The sequence below is a fragment of the Cynara cardunculus genome, assembly GCF_001531365.2.
Source record: "Cynara cardunculus var. scolymus isolate 2C chromosome LG 10, CcrdV1, whole genome shotgun sequence".
In the NCBI taxonomy this organism is placed as follows: Eukaryota; Viridiplantae; Streptophyta; class Magnoliopsida; order Asterales; family Asteraceae; genus Cynara; species Cynara cardunculus.
This window is the reverse complement of record NC_037537.1, coordinates 12,769,424-12,783,005: the sequence shown is the minus strand read 5'-3', so window position 1 is coordinate 12,783,005 and position 13,582 is coordinate 12,769,424. Positions and strand designations below refer to the sequence as shown.

Genomic DNA, 13,582 nt, shown 5'->3' with positions numbered 1-13,582 from the left:
TCTTCTTATCTATACTACATTGATAAGCATTTAGACCAAAAGTCTTAATTACAAGTTTGAAAGTATAAAGTACTATCAATTTATGCAAGAGATTCAAAWATYTCTTAAGTACAAACTATTATGCATAATGTACAAATCTTTAAAACATACCATTTGTTTKATCAAAGTTTCAGATTTAAATAAACCATATTTACATGAAAGTATGTTTGGTCTTTCCAAAATTATTTGACACTTTGTTTGTTTTCTATTTTGAACCTAAATTCAAACTCAAAATTCTTCTTTCTCTTRAAGTAACTGAAATTTGAAGCAACAATATCAGAAAGACTTCAGATCCTGCATGTACCTCACTCCAACCCTTCAACTTTATATGAGTTTATAAACTCAACRTGTGTGTAATTATTTTTTCAATCGATCTTATTAATTTACTATATTAATCTTCAATTTTATATATTAATTAATTTGTAAAATAACCGTACATGATTCAAAATTAAACCAGCCTTCATAAGATGATTCGTAGTTAGATCAATAGTGGGTACCACAATAAGATATGAAGAATATGTCTAATATGGTTCAAATGCAAACACGATGATTCATCCACCATTGTTGTCCACAACCACCACCACCTCCACCTCCAAAACATCAGCTTCTTCCCACTCTATTCCGAATATTTGTCGTAATTACACTTCTCAAATACAATGGAGGTCTATGGAGCTTCTGCTTTGGCTTCGATTAGCTCAATTTCTCCATCTCTTCACTCTTCTCATCAACCTACTTCGGTACCGTCTCCTTATTTATCGCGATTTGTGTTTTACGTTGTTGAAATTGATGTTTTTGGGTTAATTTGTTTGTTTTTCARGTGTGTGGATTYAGAAGAKTTAGGGTTTGGTGTGTTAAAACCGACGTCAATGGCTCTTCTCAATCTCTTAAGGTGAATTCAGTTTTGTTTCTTTAATTTCCTCCCAAATGTTCATGAAACGAATGTATGAAACAARTGCGTCGATTTTCAAGTGTTCTGAAGAGAATCGAAGGAGATGATAATTGAAGTGGTTGATTGAATTGTTAATGCACCAAGTCCTCTAAAATTAAAAGTAYTAGATAGATGAGTGGACAAACAATTATGTTATACTCCCTCTTTCAAAAGCATGGAGCTATATGTTGACACTGAAATATCATTTGCAGGTTTAATTGTTGTGGATTCTTAACTTTTTCAGAAGTTTCTTGCATAAAATTGCAGCAATTTCTTGTTATGCAAATGATGTTTCCTTTTTTCTGCAAAATTTCAAGCTAAAGGAACCTTTCACCCACAATAATCCTTGCAAAACATTACTGGTATTGATGTTTGTCCACAAGATTACCCTTTCATTATGGAGTGCTATTTTATAGATTTTACTTGGAATTGAAACTTTATCATGTGCTATGTATCTTGTCAAACATGACAATACCTTTTTGTGCCATGGGTGGAGCATCTCTTATTTGAATTGGTGTAAGTTGGTAACCTTATTTATTTCTACATTGATTTCGGGAAATATTAGATTTTGACATAGAAGACAAATCTGTGACCCAATCCCTTGCATGTGAAAGGTCCTTCCAAACAACAGTGAAAGGTGTTACTTTTTGACCCATCCATAGTCGTAGAAGACAACAGCGTACCATCTTCCAAAACAGTGAAAGGTCCTTCCAACTTTTCAGAATCAGTGGTTGGCTCATCCAAGCTTCTCACGGTTTTTGGTACAGGGCAGATTTTAAAAAACCGTAGGAGGTTTTGGGTTCAAGCAATGAACGAAAGGTGAGGCCATTTTTCATGAGCAAAGAACAAAAATTTGGAGATTGGAAATCTGGACAGAGATTTTTCTTAGTTTTTCGAGTCTTCCTATGAGATGAATCGTCCAAAGGAGGTGAAAGATCATCCACAAGAGCCAAGAAAAACAGAAAACAACCCAAAACAACAAAGAAACCTTGAGAGAAAAAATCTAGAGAGGGAGAAACTTGGGTTTTTGGATGTCCTTGCTCTTCCTCTGTTTCTCCGGTGACAACATGGATGTCCAATTTGATGGTCCGGCGATGGCGGTTGCCGGTGGTCTTTCTTTCTTGTTTCTCAAAACTTTTGTCTCATCAACGGGGCAATCCCAATCATCTTCGTAGTACTACGCATCTACTCTATCCTTCATATTCATCTTCAATTTACCTGTATATTAGAAATATAACTTTAATTTACCGCTATATTATAAATAAGAGTAGATTTTGTGCTCTTACGCAAAGAGACTTGATGAATCTGTTTGTCAAAAATCCTGATAAACCTTAGCCTATGCAGCAAATTAGAGGAGGTTGTGAAGAACAAGAACAAGTCTCTTCAACCATACGAGTAAAGGTTTAGGTAAGTGAGAAAGACAGTTGAAAAACTTTAACATGTTTGATGATTAGAACTGTTTCTTGATTGTTATTGTTGATTTGGTTTTGTTTGAACTAACAATGTCAATGTGTATCAACTTTGACAGGTCAAGCATGGGAACAATACTACTGATATACTTCACTCTCTCCATGGCCAGGCACAATGAAGACGACAATTTTCTCGATGCATAGTGAATAAGGAAAAACAACTCCGTAAAACTACAATACACAAGTTGCGAATCTAACATACCTTGCTTTAATGGTGTTTGCATGCTCTGCAAATTTCTCCTTTATTTTTCCTTTCATGGCTGTCTTTGTTCATACATACAAAAAGAAACATACAAGGATGAAGGCACGATAAGGGAAAATAGGAAGAAGAAAACCCATGTTGAAAATAATGAAACTTGGTCTCTATCGGATTTCAATTTTTCCATCTCCAACGACAGTTTTCACAATGCAAATTTCAGGATTTCGGACACAAATTACCATCGTTGATCGTATCTGGGAACTTTATTTTGAGATTTCATCACTACTCGTGTGTTGAATATGATAGAAAACAATTAAATTTAAAGATTTAGAGGTGTGTTTCCCCCTACAAATTCATCATATAAGTTATCGACTAACCTAGGTTTTCGTACTATTTTGCAATATGCATATGTGTAAAACTAAATTATGTTCATAAATTAGTTCACCTATAAAAGTAGAAAATTTAATATAGCTGAAACTGAATTTATGGAATTAATTAGATATAGAAACAATTGCGCGTATGTGAAATCATGGTCTTTCATACGATAAACCCTGATGGTAAATGGTACAATTCATATGTGAAACCATGGTAAATCTGTTTACCATGATAAAGCAGATGTGGAACATAACTTGAAACCATGGTAACCTTTATGGATATAATGTACATTCACATATGCACCATCAAAGGTCAAAGGGGAAGCTAGCATTTGAAAAAATATCAGTTCAATTGGTGATGCATTAACTATCTATGAAATATGCATATGTGTACAAATGAGTTACGAATATTTCTTTAGCATTTGCCATTTGGATTTAATGGAATAAGTGGGATTTGTAACCAATGTCCATATGTGAAAGCATGACATTTCATATGATAAACCTTGGACATATACTATAAAATTCATATGTGGAGCCATAGTAAAGCTGTTTAGCCATGGTTACCCTCATGTATATGTACATTCACATCTGCACCTTGGAAGAAAAAGATGACATTAGGAAAATAATAGTTTGAATGAAATATCATTGAGAACTTGCTATGCAAACCAGATTCAGATATGTAAATACATTTTGATGATTTGTTGAACAATTTACATAAGTGACTAAAAGGATGCAATTTGACTTGCAAGATGATGCCAAATATGGTATGATTTTAAATAAGAGAAATGTGATTATTCAAACTACACTATTGAATATTGTAATGTTCATTAATGTTTCCAGTAGGAACAGAAATTAAGAAGACATATGAGCATAATATGAATGCATTAACAGAGAAAAAGTCATTTGAAGAAGATACATAAGACTCAATAAGCAGAGTAAATAATAAGTAACGGTTAAATAAATTCTAATGGCATATGTAAGTATGATACACATTTGCATATGTGAAAAGTGTCATCTTAGAATGAAACACAATCTGCATATCAGTGAAATGGGTAGTAGTATGACAAACAACCAAAATGCACGCACACACACACATACATATATATATATATATATATATGACATAGGTTCTTTACATAAGATAATGAAGCTGTCTATGTGTACATTTTATGTTCATTATACAATATTCAAAACATTGTGAAACATTTTTTTCTTCATAAGAAAATGGATCTGCATATATGAATCGTCATTGGTTTGACCAAAATATGTTTATAGGTTAGGTTATGTTATTACGATCGGCATAGAGAACTTCATTATTAGACCAACTTATTTATCTTATGATTAGACTCACGAACATCAAAACCCACATAATCAACATACTTAATGTAGAATCCTTCCGCAGCTTCCAAAGACAAAAATTGTATTCCAACGCCTATCTTAAATCCTTCTGGTACATAACTCCGAACCACCCAGTGTTAAAAACATATCATCAGCTTCCACTGCATTCATAATTACAACCATTTGAAAAAAAAAACATAAACTCTATAAACTATGTTGTTTTGATTATGAACAACACTACGCAACAATCTAAAATACAAAAAAGGTAAGAGCGTAAACACAAAATAGATATGGACTTATATTCCATGATCAACAATAATACAACAACGTAAGTTTTATTCATCTACTAATGAAGTAATGAAAACACATTCATACAACTATGTGCAAGGACTGTTTTGCAATCACATGATTCAAAAAATTAAAAATCTCATTCGTCATACACTACATATGCAACCATTTATTCATATATTCACGCCATCGAACATGAAACCAGTCGACATCACTTCACTGTTTGAAACCATTGAAATCGAAGCATATCTTGTACAAAATAACTACAGGTTTGTTTGAATGTTGCATACATGCATAGATGCTGAAACCAGTCGAAATCCATGGAAAAATAGTAGATTGAAACCCCATGAACAAATACAATATATCTTAACTTACCAGAATCCTCATCACCAACAAAATCCATGTTATCTTCTATTGCCACATCGTTAACTACATTTTGATAAGGCTCCTCATTTGGTCGAAATTTTCTCTCTCTCTAGAATTCTCTCTAGAGTTTTTCATTTTTTTGGTTTCTTTTCCTATGGTTGGGGTTCATCCTCCTTTGGAGGAATCATCACATAGGAAAACAAGGAAGAATCGTTGTAAAAGGAATCGTATGAAGCATAAAATCATAAATCGTATGACAAACCATCGTTGGATGTCTATGATTAATGGTTTCAAGTTTCAAGCCAATCAAAGATTTCGAAGAAATGTTGAAGTGGATAGGCAAAAGCTACTTGTGATTCTCAAGAATCGTCTTGTTAAGTTCTATCAAAGACTCGTTATGATTTTTCTGAGGAGGAACTTCTAAAGGTTAGTTACAATCTCCCTCGATCCTACTCCTTTAGATACTAATGTCTTCAATGCAGGAACACATGATAGTGAAGTGATATTTGGAAGTAGAAAGGAAGATATGCTTGCTAAGGATCTGTTTGAAAGTGGCGTTTTATCTGAAAAGAAAAATTCTGAAGTTGGTGTCTCCCTCGGTTCTGGATCCAATGGAGATGATGGGTACTGCTCTAAGGGAGTTGATGCTGCATTAGATCTGGACATTCAACCATTCAGTATGAATGAAGCTTCACTTATTCAAACTGCCTCGTGAATTCCAGTAGCAGCCAACAGCAACTGCCATCTCCTATTATTAGTTGCATGGGAGGTGAGCAGGAGGTTGATGAAGGCGTGGATAATGTTATTGGGCCTATCTTTGATCTGCTAAATCCAGCAGCTGGTGTGGATAAGCCTCCATCCATGGAGAATCTTGCTCAAGCTAATACCTTTCTTGATCCTAAACCAAAGCAAATGGCTACTGGATCTTAATTGAAAAGGAAAGTCCTATACAAGCCACTGCCCAGGTAAGTATTTCTTTGGATAATTTTATTTCTACTAATTAATCCTCTTAACAAGTCTTCTAGATTGTCGAGTATGGATTCCTCCATTATGGGAGAGGATGATCATTCTCAAATTTCTTCTACTCCCAAGTCTATATATGCAATGTGAAAGCTTGATTGGTTCGCCCTCTTTGGACCATACAAATAAAGACATTTACTTGCATGCTAGTGGCGTGGATATATGCTACCAAAGAAAATGACATTTTGAATCCAGTTAATGTTCAAGATGGTCCTCATGAAAGCCCATGCCAAATTCAAAGTATCATAATGGATGTGGACACTGTTAATTGGCTCAAAGGAGATAAAAATTCTAATTTCAATATTGGGCCTAGTACAAATGAAGAAGTTGGTCAAGATATCCAAGACAAAAATCTAAATGCCAAGCCTATTCCAATGGAAAAAGACCGTGGTCCATTTCCCTCACCTTGGCCCGGCCCGTAACTGACGGAGGACCGTAACCGAGACCGCCTGAAGCCCATAACCGACCGGGACCGCTAGTAACCGGTTGTGGACCGGCGGTTACGAACCGGTTGGACATTTTAGAGAAATCTTGGACCGGAACCGGTTACGTAACCGGTTATGGGCCCGGCCCGGTCAACGAAAAAGTCAACAAAAGTCAAAATAGTCAAACTAGCCGTTAAAAGTCAAAGGAGCCGTTAGATTTAGTCAAACTAGCTGTTGGAGCCTCCTTATGACCGTTTTTTTCATCTTTCTAGCTACCAAAACATATATAAATAGAGATGGGAGTTCCTTAGTTTGTTACCAACTCATCTCATCTTCAAAAACACAAAAAACGCTATCAATTCTCGGTTTTTCGCTTCATTTTTTGAATTCATTACGTATTAATTTCTCGTTTCCACTTCACAATTCTCGTTTATTTCTCTCTTTTACTTACGATTTAAAAAATGGCCGGTGAACAACTCTCAAACGAACAAATTGTCCAAGTTCTTGCCGAACACGGACGAAAGTCCGAGATTTGGAATCACTACAACTTGGTGGTTCTCACGACCGGGAAACGAAAGACACAATGCAAAATGTGTCAAACTCTCCTTACGGCGGAAGGAAATTCTACGTTAAGGAGGCACACCGAAAAAACGTACCCGGGGTTGTGCCCATATAATAAATTTAGTATTTATAGTTTGTATTTTATATAGTATTTCCCTCACCTTGGCCCAAATGCTTGTATTTTATAATTTAACCGCGAAAATAATTAGTATTTCGTTTGATAACGCTAGTAATAACAATGCTTGTGTGGAAAAATTAAAGTGTCATTYGAYRCCTATTTTAGACGGAAAATTATTTCATACACATTGTTGTGCCTATATAATAAATTTAGCCATTCAAGACGGTTTAAATATTTGTAAACCCGTAATAGATAAGTTTAGACTTATGTTGCGGCGAATTTTCACTAAAGGTAAAAAAATGCATGCGGCCAAGGTATTGTCAAGACGTCAGTTTTTAGAGTTTTGGGACCGAACTACGATATGCCCGTTCGTTGGAACTTGACATATTTTATGATCGAAAATTTATCAAAACAAAAAAATTATATTTTTTCTTTTTATAAAACCCATTATTCTCAAAACTCTATTGGAATTTTCGATTGGGCCGTGATTGAAGGATTGTACGACATTTTAGGAGATTTTAAAAATGCGACAACACTTTTATCGGGAATATATTATCCAGCAAGCCCTTTAGTTTTAAACCAAATCTATATTTTGGCAAGTAAAATTGTCCAATACGAAGACCATGTGGATTGGGGAAGGTTGATATCTTGCATGAAAAAAAAATTGTTAAAATATTTTATGGGTATCCCATTTCCTTTTCTTTGTGCTGCAGCTTTAAACACGTATTTAAATATTATTGGTGTTGAAGTTTTAATTACACAAATATGTGTTTGGATTCCGCTACGGATGATTCTTTTTCAATGGAAAAAAAACGTTTATTTAATCGCAATTTTCAAGATTTATTTGATCATTACAAACATTTTTACGGAGGAGGAAACCAATCACAAACACCTTCCACACGTGATTTTGCGGGTTCTAGTTCTTCTTCTAGTGGTCATCGACAAAGTCGTAAAGAGTTGAAGACTAATTTAATGAACGAGGTTTTAAATTAATCAAGTAAAAAAAGTCGATACGATAACGATTTGGGTGAACTAAATATGTATATGCATACTAACTTTATGGCCGCTTGTCCCGCAAATGATGTTGAAGATTTTGAAAAAATTGATTTATTAGATTTTTGGAAACAAAAACTACCTCAATTCCCGATTTTGGCATGCATCGCACGTGATATACTAACAATCCAAGCTAGTACCGTAGCTTCGGAGTCTGCTTTTTCTCTTAGTGGTAGGATAATTTCGGTACGTTGGACAAGACTAAGCACGGAGTCCGTGGAGTGTTGCATTTGCTTGAAGGATTATTTAGATAGCGTTGATAGGATTCAACACACGACATCTTTAGAGACGGAGATTGAAACGGTGGAAGAAAATCTTGAAGAAAATGAAATCTCTATGGGACTAAGCACGCCACCAAGTACCGATACCGACAGTACTTACTTCCAGTCCCGATATGACGATGATGAGGAACTCGACATTGATGACCTTGAAGACCAAGAGGCTATTAGAAGAATTCAAAAGACCGGAACTCTTCAAGTCAATCCAACATGGGATACCGATGAAGATTGATAAATAAATGTATATTATTAGCATTTTATAGTTTGAGCTTTGTAAAACAATGCCACTTTAATCATAATAAAACGTACTTAAATGTATATAACAAAACGTATTTATAAAATTAAACGTATATAACAAAACGTATGTATAAAATTAAACGTATATATATAACAAAACGTATTTATAATAAAACATATTTATAATAAAACATATTAAAAATAACATATTTCAAAGATATTAATAACATATTATAAATTTATTAATTACCAAAATATTGAAAAAAAAATAATTTTTTTTTCAAAGGACCGGCTGTAACCGGTTATGGGACCGGAATTGGGACCGGACGGCTTAACCGGTTACCGGTAAGCTTGACCGGTTATGGAGTATTTCACCGGAACCGGGACCGGTTATAGAGGGACGGGACCGGTTATCACCGGTTTTTGTCTTGATCGGGACCGGCCGTAACCGGTTAACGCCCGGCCCGAGACCGATTTTTGGCTACCTCTAATCTCAAAGGAGGAGGAAATGGTTTGATTGCTATGCATGAAAAAGATATTATGCAAATGGCTTTTCTCATGATAGCCCTCTGGAAAGTCCAAAGCATTGTCAAATAAATCAAATGGAGTTGGATGGTGATATTCGGCCCACGATGCAGGCTCTAATCCAAATAAAGAGGGTGGACAATAACTAATTTCTAAGCCTCCTATGCAAAAGACATTGGATGATCATGTGGACCGGACTTCCGTTCTAGGCCCAAACCCAGATGTGGATGTGGATTCTCCTATTGATATGCCTCTCTCTGTTGTTCAAAAAAGTTGTGAAACCTATGCCCGTACCTTATGTGGTTATTTTGTTGGTAAACGTCTCCCTTTTCCTGTGGTGCGATTTTATGCTTCTAAACTTTGGTCCCAATTTGGTATTTAAATGGCCATGGTATTTTTCTTTTTAAATTCAACTCTGATGATGGTCTTCAAAAAGTGTTTGATAATGGTCCATGGGCCTTTAAAAATGTTTCTATTTTTCTTCAAATATGGTGACCTGGTCTTGATCTCAATTCTAACAGGCATGATAGTATTTCTATGTGGATTAAAATTCATGATATTTCTTATGATGTGTGGAATGATGAGTGTCTTAGCTATATCGCTAGCAAAATTGGTAAGCCTCTAGCTATGGACTCTTGGACCGCAAATATGTGCACATATGCTACAGGGAAGTCTACTTTGCTAGGGTTTTACTTGAAGTTCAAGTTAGAAAAAACTGGATTGATGTTTACGTATCCCTAATCCTGATTCCCTTCAAATGTCTATGCACTCTCTTCGTGTGGAATATGAATGGAAGACCTCTATGTGTTCTCACTGTTTAGTGTTTGGTCATTCTACTACTTTATGTCCTCATGCTAATCCTCAAATGAATAATATTGATGTTAAAACCAGTAATGAGAATGTTATTGCAAAAAATGTGCCTACAACTGATAAGGATGGTTTCCAAACCATCAAAGGTAAGAATTCTAATCATGCTAAAAATGGTACCCAACCTTCTCTGGCCAATAGAATAAATGCCTCTAATATGACTAATGCGAAGGCCCCCCCTCGCAAAGAGTATCGCCCTATCCAGAAGAAGCCTGCTCCCCCAGCTAGCTCCCCCCAGTTGTTAATCCCCCCCCCCCATTTGGGTTTATCCTTTCCCTCTAGACCTTCTTCTCCACCTCGCCCACCCATCCTTACCCATCCCTCTCCTAAACCCTCAAATCCCCTACTTCCTTTCCCGAAAAAAGACCAAGGCCCCCCTTTCCTCTTTTAATCGCTTCTATGTTCTTGCTGATTCGTCTCTTCTTAAAGACCTTGCCTCTTCCTCCTCCCCTTCCCCTACTTGTGAGATCGTGGATGATCCCCTTTATCAGGATGACCTCCTTGGTGAGGATGCTTTATTGAGGTTGAGTCTGACGATGGTGACACCGCTCGGTTTCTTTCCAATGATATCTCTCCTACCCAAGTTGATCCTATGACATGTCAAGAGTTTGAGCAGATGGACTCTACCCCCTCCTCTAAAGTCCAGTGATGTTTCTTTTTTTGTGTGACCTTCTCTGTCGTTGCTTAGTTGCTTCTTGTGCTTTTCTTTTGGTTTGGTCTAGGGTGAGCCTGTTTTAGGCCCCTTCTCCTTTCCTCTGTTGTTTTCCCGTTGTTTGCTCAGGTCCTGTCTACCTGGGTCCTTCCCTTGTGGTTTGTTTTCTCTTTCCTTTCTTCTATTTCAGGGCTTCTTGGCTTTTTCTGGTGGTTGTGGTTCACCCCCACCCGAGTGCGTATTTGTTTTGCGTTTTTTAGTGTTTTTTACTTGATCTGGAGGGGTCTCCCCCCTCCTTATAAAAAAACTACATTTTGATTACTTTATTCTCCAGCCTCAATTGACGAAAAAACATCACTGACATGGATCTCATTAACACATGTTAACTTCTTGCATCTCTTTTAGCACACCAAGTATTCAAAAACGTTAAAATGATAAATATAAATGCTTGCACAAACAAAACAATGGCGATAAGATGGAAGTTACAATTTCAGCAAAAAGTAAATAGGAAAGATTTCATGAATATGGCAGTTACAATTTTATCTGTAATTAACAATTATATTATTTGCTAAAATTAATTAATCTAATTACAATATTACCCTCTTGGATATTTTTATTTTAAATAGAAAAGGAAAAAAAAAGGTAAAGATCAAAGGTTGAGACTAGTTTGTAAGGGGTGCAACATTTCAAGGGTTTGTATTTGATTTAGATTATACATACATATACATACAGAGGTTGGTTATTATACAACCTCTTACATTTGTACAACCAATACAACTCAATCTCAACCGTCCATTTAATTTGATGAATATGTAATTTGATAAAAGTTTTGATTGTTTCCTAATATAAAGTATTGATCATAATTAATGAACTTTATTCATCTTTCATAAATATTCAAATCATAATAAATGAACTCTCATTATTACCATAAATATTTCAATTTATTAGATTGCATTGGTTGTACAAATACGATGAGTTGCATTTTAAACAAACTCTATATATATATATATATATATATGTGTGTGTGTGTGTGTGATGAGGGTGTAGAAATACACTCTTGAGCACCTAGTAAGGACCTTATTTTGCTTAATTTTATAATTCATAGAACACACATTGAGTCTTTTATTCATATTTTACTTATTAATGTCTGGAGCTAAACTATAGGATTTGGTTCTAGTTTGCTTGTGTTTGAGTAATTTTGGCTAATTAATGTGTTGCTAAGTTCTACTACAACAAAGGAGAGCAGATCCCAACCATTAAGGGTTGGTGAACTTGGCGCTTAATTTTTGAATGGAAGCATCTTTGATGAAGTCAGCAAAATTTGGAAGAGATAAGAAAAGATCTAGCAGATGATTCCTTCTTAAAAGTACCTAGTTTGAGTAGGAGTTAACTTCATGTGTGTATGTTGGGTAATAACCCATGGATGTTTACTTTTGTACTCCTTACTTTGTGCTTTATGCTAGTATAAATATTGAACTCTAGTTTTATTGTAAGTAAGCAAGTAAGGAGTCAGTAACTTACTACAAGTTATGATCTCTAAACCTTTTGCTCTTTAATTTTAATCTTGAAAGCTTTTGGTACTTGACTATTGCTACAACAATATTCTTCATTTATACACATTTACTTTCTACGCATTTAATTTCCAACACTTCACTTTTATGTTATTTCAAGTTTCCGTTATTTACATTCAACAATGTTGAGTTAAACACCCTAGCTTGTGTGTAGGTGACGGTTGGATGATTAAGACTTAGTGTTCGTGGATAATTGCTTTTGCCATAGCAATTTACTCCATTATTCACTCTTCGGTAGAATATTTCACAGGTGATTCTTGACAAAGTGACGCATGTTGTTTCACCTTAGTGAGTTGGACTTAAATTTAAGACAACGTAAATGTTTTAACCAAGAGGGTTATAGATGGCTATATAGAGCTATAACAACATTCATATATTGTTAAACTATATGGAAAGAATGGTAAGATCTATACTCAGCCTGGATTTGTACATCTCCACGAATACTGCCAGCATATGGTCTAATCTGAACTTCGAAAAAAGGCTGTTTGATCTAATAGTGGTAGTAGAAAACTGTTCTTGCAACATTATCCATATGATGTTATAGCAAGGTTTTGCCGCACTATGCTGCTAAAATTACAACCAGATCTTGCACCCATGCTTTTCTTTCCAGTATTTGATACATTTCAGTAAAGTTATTTGTTTTCTGAAGATTCATTGCTTTCACAAAATCTCTTGAAATCTTACTTTAAGATTGACTTTCTATAACTCTTTGCTTTTAAATCCCTATGGAATGATATATGGTATTGTTACGAGATTATATAAAATAAATCTCTCGGACTGTTAACAAATAGAGACTAATGCAAGTATATATTTATCAATCCACTATCGTCTTTTACAAGTAATAAAGTGGTAAAAATACCGAATATCGTCCATGAATTCGAAGAAATATTTGTGGTGAGTTGATTAAGAACTACTGTTGTGAGCAAGTAATAAAAGAGAGCTTAGGGTGTAGGGATTTGTTAAGATATTAAATCGATTTAAAAGTAGACAGCATGCTACATCAAGGTTCTATAGCATGCTTTATAAATAACTTGTCTTTACAACTAATAGCTTCTTTAAGGTACTCTCTCGAGATGTAGAATGGCACACAGTCATAGATCAAGCCCTCATATCTCTATGCAAGGCTGGAGTCTCGACATTGGCTCAAACTATTCCTTTTATAATCTAAATGGAGCGAAAATGAGTCTCCTCGATTATAAGTAACTCTTTCGAGCCTACTTCCATATCATTCAAGTTGATGTGTGCTTGTTGGTTTATCTTTAAATCCAACACAC

General features: G+C 35.2%; 1 long non-coding RNA gene across 1 annotated transcript; it reads left to right on the top strand.

Moving 5' to 3' along the window:
* Positions 1-562: 562 nt before the first annotated feature.
* On the top strand, positions 563-2,690 carry LOC112520314. The gene is made up of 3 exons (XR_003069981.1): positions 563-928; positions 2,312-2,374; positions 2,496-2,690. It is a non-coding gene; the product is annotated as an uncharacterized LOC112520314 (long non-coding RNA).
* Positions 2,691-13,582: the final 10,892 nt, after the last annotated feature.